At 38.7% G+C, this 15,264-nt stretch overlaps 1 protein-coding gene and 1 long non-coding RNA gene across 4 annotated transcripts in view; one reads left to right on the forward strand and one right to left on the reverse strand.

Annotated features, from left to right (window-relative positions):
- The window catches only part of LOC408824 (immunoglobulin-like and fibronectin type III domain containing 14), a 416,641-nt gene extending 401,844 nt beyond the window's left edge, over positions 1-14,797 (reverse strand). For all 3 annotated transcript variants that reach the window (XM_026440920.1, XM_026440919.1, XM_026440918.1), the window contains exons 1-2: positions 14,380-14,797; positions 12,993-14,095 (exon numbers count right to left, since the gene is read on the reverse strand). The gene's annotated coding sequence lies outside the window, so the exon portion shown is untranslated. The remainder of the gene's footprint in view (positions 1-12,992; positions 14,096-14,379) is intronic.
- Positions 14,485-14,910, forward strand: LOC107964462. The gene is made up of 2 exons (XR_001702983.1): positions 14,485-14,573; positions 14,685-14,910. It is a non-coding gene; the product is annotated as an uncharacterized LOC107964462 (long non-coding RNA).
- The last annotated feature ends 354 nt before the right edge of the window (positions 14,911-15,264 follow it).

Genomic DNA, 15,264 nt, shown 5'->3' on the forward strand with positions numbered 1-15,264 from the left:
CGTCCCTTGGCGTGGTTTGCGTCAATTTGAAGGCATCAAACAGTCAATAAAGGTATTACCCTATTAAACGCTCCACTCAATCCCTGACGCTCGATTAATTCCCCCGGCCGTTCCGCATTGGCTAACAGCATTAAAAAGGATAAGAGACTAAAATATGACGGGCATAAAAAAATACAATCCCCCCGATCGTAATAATCGGCAGATATATATATTTATAAAGAAGGAACGATGTGCACGTTTGTACATCTCGAAATCATTTCCCGGTTGAGCATCGCTGCGTTATTTATCCCAATTAAACTAACCCTCCCCTCTCAGATTTGCGTATTCAACGAACGATACGATTGGAATGCATCGCGTTAAACGTGAATACTCGTTGAATAATCCTCTCGTCGAAGAATTTTTTTCCACTGTATCAAGCTTGATAAAGCTTATTACAGAAAGAATATAATGCTGTTGTATAAATTGTTCTCTCAAGGAGAACAATCGGGGGATAATGGAGCCACGAAGTGGCCCATAATTGGGCAAACGGGATATACACGCACACACACGTTCACGTACACAGGAAAAGCTTGGAATGGCGCGTGGATGCCTCTTCAGAAAAGAGGCACGACTATATATTTGGTCGGCCAATGTTCCCTCCTTCTTCTTCTTCTTGGGACGAGCAAATAAAGTGAATATGGGGAAACGGAGGAAGGAAGAGGGGCGTCGACACGAGGAGGAAAGTTATTTTTCCTCGTGGACTTTACTTTGTACCCGGTGTACAGAATTCCTCGCAGACGGCGGGGGGGAAAAAAACTTCAAACGAATGAGCCAGAAGAGAATGGAGTTGGGAATTCGATAAACGTATTCTCCTTCGGTTATACAGATCCAGGGAAAATATTGTTCTTTAAGCGCCGCGTCGACATGTTCTCTCTCCGTGGAACAGAACAGCCGATGGAGGGGGAGGAAAAGTGGAGAAGGAAACTGGGGAGGAAAGAAACTGGTCGAAAAAAATCGCCCGTGTTTTTGCTTCCATCGATCTTCCAGTTTTCGAGAGCCTGCCTCCTCTTCTATCTCGTCGGAAAGCTTCCGAAAATTATCGTCTCGGTGTTGCACAGGTGCAGAGGACAGGGTGTTGGTTGGTGTTGGTTGGTCCCGCGTTTACGTACAAATTCCAACCGAACTCCCATTATCCCTTAACTGATCCTGCGGCGCAGACAGGCCGACGAAATCCATTCGAAACTGCTACCTATGTAACGAGATTTCAGATATGCCTACACGCTAGACACCGCGTAATCCGATTGTACGAATAAAAAAAAGTTATGCGACGATGTGTGCGCTCGGGGTGGGAATGGATTAATTTCAATCTTTCTCTCCCTCTCCTTTTTCCCATATCTTATCGAAAATACAACGTATATACAACGGTGTTTGTTTAAGGAAAGGAATGCAAAGCAAAAATAATAAAACGGATGTATACGATGGTAGTTGTACATTTAAGTTCGAAGGAAGGAAGCTTTTCAGGAAATTTTCAACCGAGCCCCGTTTAAAAATAAGGGAAAGGATTAATAGATTCGTATTATACAGCGAAAGGGTGGTTAAATATTTGGACGGAGTTAAACGGTCTAAATGATTCGTTTGTGTTTAAAATCGTGATCGAATCATTACAATCTGTAAATATCGAGGTAGCCGGCAATAACGTGGATACGTCAGCGTTACCTATTCGCCTCCCCCAACAATAATTTGCGCCGAAACTTCAATATTTCCGCTGATCCACGAATCCCTCGAGTTATCGGGCTTACGCAGTTAATTACAAGCCTGATTTTATGTCCTCGAATCGACTTACCACCCTTCTCCCCTTTCACGATCAATCTAACCTAACCTAACATTTTCCAACATTCGTCACGAAATATAATTTCATAACCTCGTCCAATATTCCAATTTGAAAAATCCACTGTATATTTATTTCTTTACGTGTTATGTAACTACTCCTCCTTCCCCCTCCCTCCATCACGTCGTTGTCGTCCTCGTTCCGCGAAACGTAGCGGGAGGAGGCGATCCGTTTAATGCCAATCGACGCTAATAAAACGAAACCATTAGCCGGCGCCTGAGTATCTTCTAAACGATCATCTTCTTTCAGCGGATGGCGCGCGCGCGCGTCTCCTGCAGCTCGAAACGGCCGAATAGAATGGGAGGAATGGAGGCGAGCGTGGAGAGGAATAGAGAGAATGGGATCGAATCCACTCGGCTCGGACCACTTTCCATTCCGCGATGTGATACACCCGCCTGTGACTCCTCTGCCCGCCATTCTGTGTATCCGTGTGTACGAAGCTGCTGAAGGGGGCTCGAGGGGGTGCATACAGGAGGGTGGAGGGAGGGAAGGAGGGAGGCGCCATCGATTGGTGGACGCGTGGTATAGCTATTGGATAACTGAGGCGGCACGGCATGGAAGGGAGGAGGAGAGGAGCCGAGAGGTTACTGTTCCAGGGGTTTGATCAACTGGTCTGCAGACCCTATTTCCTCTTACTATCAGGAGGAAATTGCCACTTCATCAGTTGGATAGCGCGAAAGATTAATGTCCGTCGCTCTCTTGTCATTTACACAGTCGGGGCCGACCGACAGGGTTGGCCGCGGTTCTGATGGAACTTTGGAAAGGGGGAGGAAGGGAGGAAAAAAGCGTGGTGTCTCCGATCATAACTCGATGAGAAAGTAAGGGAGTCTCTAACTTATTGTTACGCGAAAGGAGAGTGGAATGCTTGTTTCCAATAAGATGATTTTATTTCCAGATTAATACACTTATCTTGCCTCGATACGAATGGAATGCGTGACAAGCCTCGAGAGATATTAATTATGCAGAAGTTTTATCGAACCTATTTCCAGGAAAACGATACCGATAATAAACTAAATAAACAGCGTGCAAAATACAAGGTTCAATTCAGTGGGATACGAAACAACAAAAATTGAAATTCGAGAGGGAAAAAAGTACTGAGAAATATCTGAAAAATGCATTCTTCTTTTTTTTCCATTTCACTTGATTCATCGATCGAACTATCGAAAAATATTACCATATATTTGCAATGGAATATTTTTTCAGTTCTACTTTTCGAAAGAAATTGATCAATATATCTTCTTCTGCAAAAAGGGGGATACGCGAAAGCGATCAACAATCCATCTAATTAATTTACAATTAATTTTCTATAGCTCTGTTCATTTTTTTCTTAATATATGGAACTTGTGTCAAACAAATTTGCAAAACAATATCCAATTTTTCCTACGTACAAGTGAGAAGTGTTTGTTGTGACGTTTCTGTTGATCGATACAATTTTGCGTGCCCCAAAACAACGTTGTTCCAACGATGAAGAAGAAATTCCCTGTAACAAAAACAGGAAAGAATAGGATTCTACGATAATGGGATTTTTCGGATATAAATGAACGCTGCCTCAGACAAAATGGATACACTGGACGTATTCGAGTTTCGAATTGAAGAAAGAAAAAGATCTATGAAAGTATTGATAATTAGAAAAACTTTTCTTCATAATCTTATTTGAAACTCAAATAAGAAGACAGAGATATCTTATTCATTTCATTGATGAAATACTTCGAACAAAAAATTCGAATCATTTCGAATATAATTCAAAGCCTTCCAAAGTATGGAAAATGATAGCAATATTAAATAAGAAGATAATATAAATATTAAGCGATAAAGAAGAAGTCATCGATCTATTTCTTCATCTTTACTTCTTTTTCTTTCCTATCCTTTTCGATATTACAGAAATATCGTTAAAATTCAAACTTATAAAAACTTTCTTCGAATCACTAATCAATATCACCGATTGATTCCAATTAAATCATTATATCATTTATTTGCATGCTAAGAAAAATTGATCTAACTAAGAAGAAAGCAATAACGAAAGGAGAAATCGTGTCTCGAGTGCAGAAGTCCGCGCTCACATTTTTCCTCTTGGCATCAGAGACAGACCCGAGGTCGAGGAATCTCATTGGTCCCCGGGGGACCGGCTATAAAATCTTGTTGCTACTTCGTCCATGGGAACGGGCACTGGCCAGGAACTGAGCAAATGGTTATTACACCGTGAAACGGGGAACGGTGAGAACTTATCATACCGAGGGGAGCCGCAGAATAAGTTGAGCCAAGACATCCGGGGATTTCGCGCGGAGAAGTAAGCTTTCTCGGTTACATCCGCTTTTCCTTTTTTAATTACGACTCTGATCCGTTTAAAATATCACAGGAATACGTCTCGAGGCTGGTACAATGACTGTGAATAATTAAAAAAGAAAAGGAATAGAAAAGGAATGATATCTGAACGTTGAGACAGAACTTGCTTTGTTCGAGATCGTGATTAGAACGTTTAACAAAATATTTGGAATTTGCTTTAAATCCATATTCGTTTCGATATCTTTGAATTTTGCTCGGGCAATTTGTAATCATCCACATCAAATATATTTTTAGAAATTGTTATTTCTCGAATGCGCGTTCAAACAATCGTTATATAATAATTCTATAAATGTATATTAAATTCGTATATAAACTCGATAGGAGATTTTTATCTTAATTCTCTCAAATTAAAAATATTGCCTTTCCCTCGCGATATTTCCCGATTATTCCTTTTTCCCCGCAAAATACATTAATATTCCGTTGCCCGTGTTTCCCGTTTAATCGCCAGTTTAAAATTCAAATGGAATCAGCTTTTCAGTTCCGAAAAGAAACGATATCAAGTAACACGATGGATTATCCATCAACGTCTCGTTGATATTCAAATTCCGCGGTTCGGTCGATGGCCAATTTCGATAATTTATATAAAAACGCGATATGGAAAGTTACAAGAGTTACCCTCCCCCCCTCGTCAATATTAACAACGTTCCCCGAATGAAAATGGCTCCTACGTATTCGTTTCAATTGCGATTCTTCTGCGATACGCTTATTCGATCCGCGACGACATCCCGTCATTTCGATCCAACGAAACGAAATTTAAGGTGCTTTGATGTGCGCGACTTAACGAGCCTCGACATGGCCCATCGTTCGCACGATCGAACTTTTCTTTGACCCCCTTCCCCCATTCCGTTCGAAAGAAACGAGGAGGAGATGATCCAATCGAAGGATAAAAAAAAAAAAAAAGGAGAACAAAAGGAAACGAAAGATGACGGATCGCAGATGTCGATCGAATAAATGATATCGATTCCTCTGGAGCACGCGATAAGTATGAAATACTAGTCACGCATCCTGTTACACGTAAATCCGAGGAGACAAAATACGGCCATCTCGGGCTACCAATGAGCCGATTTCTCTCTGAATGCCTCCTCCCCATACAAGACGAAATGCCGGAGACATTTCATTCCTGACGCTCGATATTACTCCTCGTCGTATAGAATTTTTTCCCCGAGAGCGATGTCCCTTCGCCGTTTCGTCCCTTCGTTTCGAGAATTTGAATCTTTTTCCATTCCACGACACGTGCCGGATCTTCGATTCTCAAGATGATCGATGATACTAATAGATATTTCGAAGAGAGATATGTGGCTTGATTAGACGTATGATAATAATAATATAGATAATAAGTTAGAGAATACATCAAGTTCTATTCCAGATACAAATTGTACTTCAAAGAAGATAAGATTATAGAGAAGTATAAGATTTCTCCTTTCTATCCTTTCATATTCTTAATCAAATATAAATTATTCGCGATATTTTGAGTATAAAATCTTAATCTCGATAAGAGCGTGAATCTTAAAATCAAGATAAAAAAGAATACGAACAACAAGCTTAAGGATAGGCAAATGATTGTGGAATAAGAAAATTATTTCCACATCCTGCGTGGAACAGACAGTTTGTCAGAAGAGATTAGATTTCGAGTTCCTTTGCAATCTTTCCCAGAAAGAAGGGGGAGAGCATAAAGCGAACACTGGACGCCTAAGCCGAGAAATGGTCGGGATTGCGGGTCGAGCATTCGGAAAGAGTTTGAAATTGGGAAACGCGCGCTTGACCGCGCCGAATCAAACGTTGCTTTGATCGCATTGAACGAATTCCGGCCCGCGTTTCCGCCCCAACATCGTGATTTCTAAGTTGAAGTGACCTTGGCCTCAGGAATCTCGAGGGTGGAGGCAAAGTTTACGAGACGAAACGTTATCCCTCGTGGGATAATTAAGGAAGGTGGGCGGCTCGGATTATTTGTGAAATAAGAGTTTCTAGGAACTCGCGGGTGAAATTTAAGTTAAGTGGCCGCGGCGGTTGAGTGTTTTTAAGAGTAATCATTACGTACTGAAAGTGCTGCATTAGATAGCAGTTAACCGAGTATATTATTAAGAGAGAGAGAGAGAGAGAGTTTTGGAATAAACAGCGAGATAAAGTTTAAAGAGGGTGGAATTGTCCCATTCGTATCCCTGCTGCTTTACGTCGGCTGGGAAAAATTTTATATGAGAATAACTCGGATATTTTTTAACAAAATCTCTCGTTATTCGAGAGAGATTTTTTTTTTTGTAAGTGTAAAGTGCTAGTGAATGATATAAATAATATATTAAGCGTTAATATTGTAAGATATATTTATTATGTTTCAGATAATTATTAATTTTGTACTTTTAATTGATTTTTGAAATAATAAAAACGAACCTAGTTTCCTCTTTTCACAGCCAATTTAAAAAGAAAAGAAAGAAAGAATATTGAGAATCTCGTTGAGAATGAAATAAAAATTCGAAAATTTCAGTACGACGGATTATTCCATCGGAACTACTATCTTTTCTCAAGATAAATATCAGGAAACCCTAGATAATTCCATATATAGGATAAGTACATAAAACTTCAATCAAATTGATTCAACACTTTTTGCAATATTTCCATTACCATTCCTAAATCTACCGTCCCAAGGAAAGGGAGGAATTTACAATTCCACAACGTTTACCCAAAATTTTTCCCGTAAAAATATTTCAAACAGATTATACCAATGGAATAAAAATATCTCTGGAAAAATCATCCCTTCCAATCGTCCTATATTCATCATCGTGTATATCCATATAAAAAAAAAGAAGAAAAAGAAAAACAAGAAAAACAAAATCCTTTTCCATTCCTTCCTTTTCTCCATTCGAACGAACGGATTAACAATTTTAATACACCCCCAAAGAACCCACTTTATCTCCTAGCGTCGAGCTTCATACTTGGTTACACGTTTCACGGCACGTCAGTGGCCCAGCTTTCAAGATTTTTATCGCGTTTCGAGCTCAGACGGCAACGTGCAACGATATAAATACGCCGGAACAAAATCCAATATACGCAGACAGAAAAAGCGTAAACCCACCCTTCTATATATATATATACACGGTGTACATAAGTGTCGTCGCACACGGACACACGGAGAGGGGGTTGGAAAATACACGGGGGAGACCATATTCGCGCCGCAAGAATCAAAAACACCTGCGTGCGAATTACGAGGTGGCCGGTATATCGCGATATCAAGTCGGAAATACGTGAGGGCGCGCGTAAATTCACCCTCGTTTAATATGTAAACGATCCTATCGATCAGAGAAAAATCGAGGACTCGCCCCTTGTATGCCACGCGATGTAATATATATAACACATCGTATCACTCGTCCGGGATATGATAATTTATATCCCTATCGAAAAGATTTTCGAAAAGGAAATCGCTATTATCCGATCCCTGTGCACCCTGGGTTGGAAAATATCGCGCTTAATTATTGGCAGCCCGTAAATCAAGGGCGGAGGAGGGAGAGGCGAGGGGTTGAGGGTGGTTAACGATAACGCTAATAGGTGAAAAACGTCCTCGATCCAAGTAATTTTTATTAATCGGTCGTCGTACATCATATACCCGATATCAGTGTCGTTAAAGAGGAGGAGAAAGGGGAGGAGAAGGAGGAGGATCGTGATTAATGATTAATGCAAAGTTAAATTTGCAAGTCGGACACGATATATATAAGCCGCGATTCTGAGACTGTTTTTGAAATATTAAAGAAGATTTGCCTGTTGATTTCTCTGGAAATTTTTTCTTTTATATTTTATTAAAGGAAACTATTATTATTGAAAGTGATTCGTGAAATTTAGAGATAGAAACTTGTAGTAGCTTAACAAGTAGAATAAAAAGTTGTAAAGTTATTCTCATTGCGAAAAAATCGTAGAATTAATTGCAAAATCAATCCAAATGTTCCTTCTTCTTCTGTTAAAATTGTCGAATGTGCACGATGAAGCAGATTCTATATATATTTTCTGTACAATATTTTCTCATACGCGTTAAAAAATTGTCACGAATTTTCAGAATAATCTGGTAAAAATTCGAGAAGCTCGGATATCTTTAAAAAAGAAGAAAAAAGAGAAATTCTTGGTAATAACCACGAAATTGCGTACTCGAGAATAATCTTGGAACGAGTGAGCGAGTACTCGAAAATTCTCAGAGAGACTGTTGGTGTCCCTGTTTTCCCCTCACCGGAGGCTCCCCCATGGTAAATATTACATCCAACGTAACGCTCTTAAGCGTCGTTTTGCATAGAACGTGTCGGCTTTAAAGCGAATGGACGCAGCGGATCCTTCTTCCAGCGGATCACGGGAGCTTGTGCATTCGGAAGGAATATCCCGGCTAACTCGAAAAAATCTCAGAGCTCGACCGACGTCGGCGTCGGCGTCATCGACACAAGAAATCCTCGAATTTCATTATTCAGATGAGCATCGTTCCGTGACTGATCGATCGCTAGGCAAAGTGAGAGTGCAGAATTACATGAATAATCTATGTCGCCCTGAGTGCCGGATCCTCCTCTTTCGAGCTTTCAGGCCATATCGCCTTTGAGCCAATTCATCCACTTCCGCTAGAGCGCGCCACTTCCTTACCGGCCCGCCTCTCGCTATTTCTTTCCGCTCTTTCCCTTTGGCGCATGAATCAACCAAGCTATCACGTATTACACTTGTGCATACTTGCGTTTATACACAAGGTGAACGAGTTTGATTCGCGATCCCAAAAGTTCCACTTTATCTCCCCCACCCTCAACCGTGCAATTTAACGATCGTTTGTATCGATCGTTTGATCCGAGGAAAAAATTCTCGATCGAAAGATGCGATGTTTTTATCGAGTTAACTGGCATGCTTTATTCGAATTTCAATAGCAAACTCCAACGAGGTGGAGTTTTTAGTTTGGAGGGCTTTTTAGTTTGCAAAGTTTTTAACTAAATAATATCGAGGGAGGATATAGTAAAAAGGAGTTTGGAAAAATAGTGTCGTTAATTATGTTAGCAAGAATTATTATCATTATCGTTAATATTCATCGAACTTAAATAACGTTAAAATGACGAGCATTTATTGAGATATCTTGCAACGAGGATGGAAAAAATTAATTACTTTCACATTTTTAATATTCTTAAAACTGTGCTAATCGTGAGAATCTCTACTCGTTCGTGTATATATTCTATTATCTGATTAATAAAAAAGAATCGAAGCGCGATAGGATGAAGGATGTCATGAATGATTAATGAACGTTTCTAAGCCACGCTACGAGAATTATATCGAACAGGATTTTAGAATAATAATAAAAATTAAATTGCTCTTTCGTTGTCACGAAAAATATGTAGAAAAAAATACGAATTTAGAGAGATGACGTCAATTGGAGGGAGGGGATATGATAATAAATATTATTCGCGGGAATAAATTTAAGCTTAGCGTAATTAGGATGATAAACGTTGGTGAATGGTTTATGGATAGGCGTCAATGAGTTACACGAAGGTTGCGATCGTGGTTGCATAAATTGATTTGAAATTCATTGTCTGCAGTAAAACAACGATCGGCGGCCGCATTAAGCTGCATGCAAATGAACGCGAAACAGAATCACAGGAGAATGTTCTACATTATCGTTTACATCGTTAATACCCGTTCGCCACCCTGTTCGAACCGTTTCAGACATTCGACGTTATTTTTCCATGTAGCTGAAATAATGATCGAGGAGCATTCTAGATCGAATTCTTATGACATTTAAAGACGAGTAATGTTTAGTTCATTCGAATAAGCTAAATAGAGATCGCTTAAATAATCAAAGCGTGTTATTTTGAAAATAGATTTATGGAATGAAAAAGTTATCAGAAGTCAGGATTATTTCAATATAAAAACAGATTAGAATTTATCGAAACTCGTCTCGAAATCGAACGTCATTTAAGAATCATTTTAAGATTATCCCAAGATAATTTAACTTTAAACTCAAAGGATATTAAGATAATTCAAAGTAAGTAATTTAAGACTTAACGTCACGTAATTAATTTTGATTATTTCTCTTCGAAAAAATATTTACGAATTCAACAACCTCAACAATTTTAAGAAATTTCTTCAAATACACGTTTCCGATATCTTCTTTTCCCCTCCCTTTTTACTCTTCCATAAATTCATTTTAACCGGTACGTGTCTTTGTACGTCGCGCAATTTGTACACGGTTTACAGAAACAGGCACAATAAAACTTCGGTTAAAAACAATTATTTATCCGGGTCCCGCTGTTCCCGCGCAATGAGGGAAAATGAGTCGAAGTTATAAATAGTGCGGCCCCCGCGGGTAGCCGACCGTATTTCTGGCTATACCATGGAAAGGATAAAAGGGGAAGATCTATGGAGGACAGAGGAGTCCACGGAAAGAAAAATAAATCTATTTTTTCAGTTTCACCCCTTTTGTCCCGCTCGACCGTCGCACACCGCGAACTCGAAGAATTACAGCGCGGCTCTTAAGTAACCGGATGTGATTAGAAAGTAAACGCGATATCCAGATATGTAAACCCTCCAGATACAGAAACAATAATAATCCGCGTGATGGAAAAACACGTTTGCACCCCTCGAGTTGTAATTGTAGCTTATTTTATATATTATCTCTTAATAGCATAATTTCCTCTCTTTCTCTCTCTCTTAAGTAAAGAAAAAAAAATACACGTGCAATATAAACGTTTGAGAACTACGCTAAGATACTAATTACATCTACGTGTAATATCGATCTACCATTGATCGTTTTCCGTGGGTAAGAAGCTTATGCCGAGAACATTATGTCGAGAAATCGTTGAAAGAAATCGAAGAGCAAAGAAGCGACCGATTAAAAATATATATCGTTTCGTGGACGAAGAAACGACGACGGTTGTCTCGACGACGGATACTAATTCCCGCAAAAAATAAATTGATCCGGAATCGGTGGACGTGAGACCGAGCTCGACGGGCATTACTACAGCTTGCGTCGATCGTTTCCAATTTTCAAACACATCCCCCGGGGACATAATTTCTTCCACCCTTCGCCCGTGGTAACTAACACTTGCGACTGCGCCCTACCCTCTACCCTCTCTATCTATTCGTCCTGGTTTTTCCCTCAAAAGAAAAAGAAGCAAGAAGAAGAAGGAGGAGGAGGAAGGAAGGAAGAGAGAATAGAAAAAAAAATTCCTGGCTGAAAAAAAAAATAGCCGGATAGGATCGTACCCGAGTTGCAATAAAAATAGTTGGACACGGTTAACAGGAATCGAAAATTATGGTCCACCCCCTTCGGGGACGACCAGTGTATCTAACGTTGGTAATATCGCCGTCTGGTAAACCGCACATTGCGACTCATACCGATCCGGCACGATGTTAACCACCGTGCACGTGTGTGTCTCCATACCGCGTGGCTCCATCCCCCTTTCCTCGTCTCTCTCCCTCTCTCTTTCTTTCTCCCGATACAACCTCTCGCTCCAACCGTTTGTCCACACCATACACTTTCGACTAAAGTAGTAATGAACGCGTTCTGCAGTTTGCACTCGGCGCGACCCCGCCATTATTACATTGCTCGAGCTAAATAAATTATTCCGACGTGCCGCCCCCGTGGCTTTCGTCGTCGCATGCGGGAATACTCGCGCGACTCCCATATCATGTCCGCCGCAATTCTTACTCCCTGCCTTGTCAACTCTATCCCAGGACAATTATTATGTGTTTGATGATGTACGTTCGATTATTTAAAAAAATTCTTTCGAGCTAATATCATCAAGAAAATAGAAATGTACATAAAATGAAAGGATAAAATTTAACTAATCTTCGCAACGACAGATATGCTTCGAGATACTAATTTTCAATTCAAAGAGAGGGAGAAGGGGGAAGGGATAGAGAAGTAGATGTAGTTAAATGCGGCAATGTAAGACAATAATCGGGAAGATAATTATATTAATAACTGGATGGAGGTCAAACGCGACCTCCGGATGGCATGCACCGGCGTGCATACGATAGTAAATACATCTAGGGTGCGTACGTGCGGAATACATATGCACGAGACTGCATCGTGCTTGGTTCGTAACTCACCAGGATATTGGATACTCTGTTATCATAGTAAACCTCCATCCCTCAGTGAAGCCGGTGACGACGTAATTATCTCTAGTAATTAAAGTACACACCTACTTTGCCCGATATTGGCTCTTTAGAGCCTGCCACGGACGAAGTGCGCGGAATTATGGAAATCATAAGCAAGCAACGACGTTTAACTAACGTTGCACGGGAACGATCCTGACCGGAGATAACGGTGTACCACGGTGTCTCGGCCCTCCACCGATATATTGCGCCGCGACTTCCGCGAATATATTTCCGTGAAAAATAAATTACGATAACGTGATACAACATCGGTCGCGAAGGGAGCTTGTTTGATTGAATCCTCTTGTTCAATTGAATCAAACACAGAGCGATTCGATTCGCAAATTAAACATTCCGAAAAGTAGTAGTTTTAATTGAAGAGGCGTGTATAGGATAAATTGGATAATGCATATATCGATTTAGATTTGAAATATTATTATAGATTTTTGAAATCAATGTGTAGATTTTTTTTTTTTTTTAATTCATATTTAGTTCCCTCGATTATTTTTAATCCGATTCAAAATATATTCACGTGTACGTATATAGTATAATGCATTCATTAAAATCACTTCCATTTTTTAAACTTCGATCAGTTTAAATGGAACACGTATTTTTTTTTTGCTTTGCGAATGGCTCTCGCGATTCGCATAGATTGAGATAGAAAACAAGAATAGCAGTTACTCACGTTATACGATGAAAGCATTTGGCACCTGAAGCCTTGCATTTGCAGATTTGTCTGCGTCTCTTCTAGACGTTCGCCACTCTCCTTTCTGGAAAATTGTAATGCGCCGTCTTCTTGCGGACCACCAGCTTTTAAGGGATTTATCGAGCCCCACATTAAATGGCACTGATCTTAGTAAATCCAGATGGAATTCCCGTGTTTCCGCCACTTGGCGTAGCTTCCAGGATTTGGCGGCAACCGTCGTACCTCTACGCCAAAAATCGATTTATTCGCATTAATCGTCGGCTTGCGGAGTGCACGACATATTTCCATATTAGAATTAAGTGCTGCGCCTCTAAGCGACAGAGAAAAAAGCGATGAGAAATGTCCCCAATAACGATCAGCTGTTGGTTGCAACACCAATGTCGCGACGCTCTCTCGTTTCACGTGTTGTAATAAATAAAATTCTGCTATAATCTGCAGGATAATCACAAAAGTGATATCGATTATTCTGCGTTTGTTGTTCGATAAACATGAAGAGCTTCAATAGATGTTACCAGTTTTATCTTCGTTTACAACTTATTAAACGACTCGTATACTATTTAAGTGTCATTTATTGAAATTAATATATTTCTATGATAAATATAAGTTGAAAATATACTTACATATACATCGTGACAGAAATTATACTTAGCAATGTTAAAGATGAAAATTTACCTATGCATAGTTATCACGTAGGTTTATGTAATGCTAGCATATTACCAACTGTAAGCATTATGTGTCCAAAGTTCAGTCAGTTCACCACTCAAAGTTGCTTTGCGAGAACAAAGGATTAGGATCGTGTGCACAGTTATTACAGTTACAAGTTCTAAAGCTAATGAAAACAGGTTTGTAATTGGCCCGGCAACAATTATATATTTTACATAAAATAATCTTCTCTACTTTCCTATAGTTTCTCAACTGGGAAGTCATTGTTGATGATTTTGTAGAAAACAATACAACTAACAATTCTAATTCTATATTTCTATAAATTATTCTATTTTAGTTCAATAATTCACGATGTGTCGTCTCAGCTCATTCCATTTTTTGTCCATCAAGAAAGGAATAGATCATTTATAGAAAATTAACTGTAAAACACAAAATATCAAAATAATTACAAATTTTTTTCTTTCAAACATCGAGAATATATAAAAATTAATAATAAAACACAAAATATCAAGGAAACTATAAATTTTTTTTTAAATATTATCAAATTATAGTTCTAGACAAATCTATGAAACGAATCTCTCGAAAACCTATCAATTTTATGAAGCTATCATTACTCAAAGACTATCTTCTGATGTAATATAGGAATAAAAAGCTGTGATAGAATGACCGACAGGTTTGGTGGATTGCTGCATCTTGCACTTACGTTTCTTTCTGTAAAATAGGAGAGGGGTGAAGAATAGACATAGTGGAGGTAGTAAGTGGCCTAGTAAGTCTCACGATAACAGTTATAAATGACCCTCTCGAAGTATGGCGCCGTGCCATCCAATCCTCAACTATACGCTAGACACTGGCTCCTCCGTAACCTAACACATGCCCAGACGAATATAGTCGTAAAAGGTACTAAACAAACATACGCTAAGTGGCCTGGTCACAGCGTGTGCACGACTATACTACAGGCTGTTTACGTATCCTTGATCGATAATCGTGTATGCTGTTATGTGGTTTCAGATCGATTCTCCTTCCAAAGATTGTTACACCATAGATATCATTTTTGAGGAAGGCATCTCCGCTTCAAATGTAATTTTCAAACATGGCCATAGTACTTCACATTTTCGCACTTATTACTTTGATACATAATTACGATGTTTTCTAGACGTAGTCATCTAAAATGAACATAATTTTTTATTTTAATTTATGCTATATGGATAAATCTTTGAAATATTAAACAAAGAAATTTAATGAATTATTCCAAATGTAACATTCATTATATATTATTATAGATTATTTGATTTCATATTGTTTAATCTCATATTGTTTTTAAATAATTTTTTTCTATTAAGAAGATTATCTTTGATTATCTTTTTCTTATTAGAGAATATTAATTGAACATAACCAATAAGCAATCTATAAAGTATTAAATATCTAAATGATCATTATGAATTTTATGTACAAAAATACTTTTATTTTACTTAATATTTAAAAAATATTAATAAACGACATAATAAAAAGTTAATTATATGAAATAAATTATAAAAAAACCATAACAAATATTCTTTACAAAATCATAAATATGATTATAAAATAATAA

The sequence above is a fragment of the Apis mellifera genome, linkage group LG5 (genome assembly GCF_003254395.2).
Source record: "Apis mellifera strain DH4 linkage group LG5, Amel_HAv3.1, whole genome shotgun sequence".
NCBI lineage: Eukaryota > Metazoa > Arthropoda > Insecta > Hymenoptera > Apidae > Apis > Apis mellifera.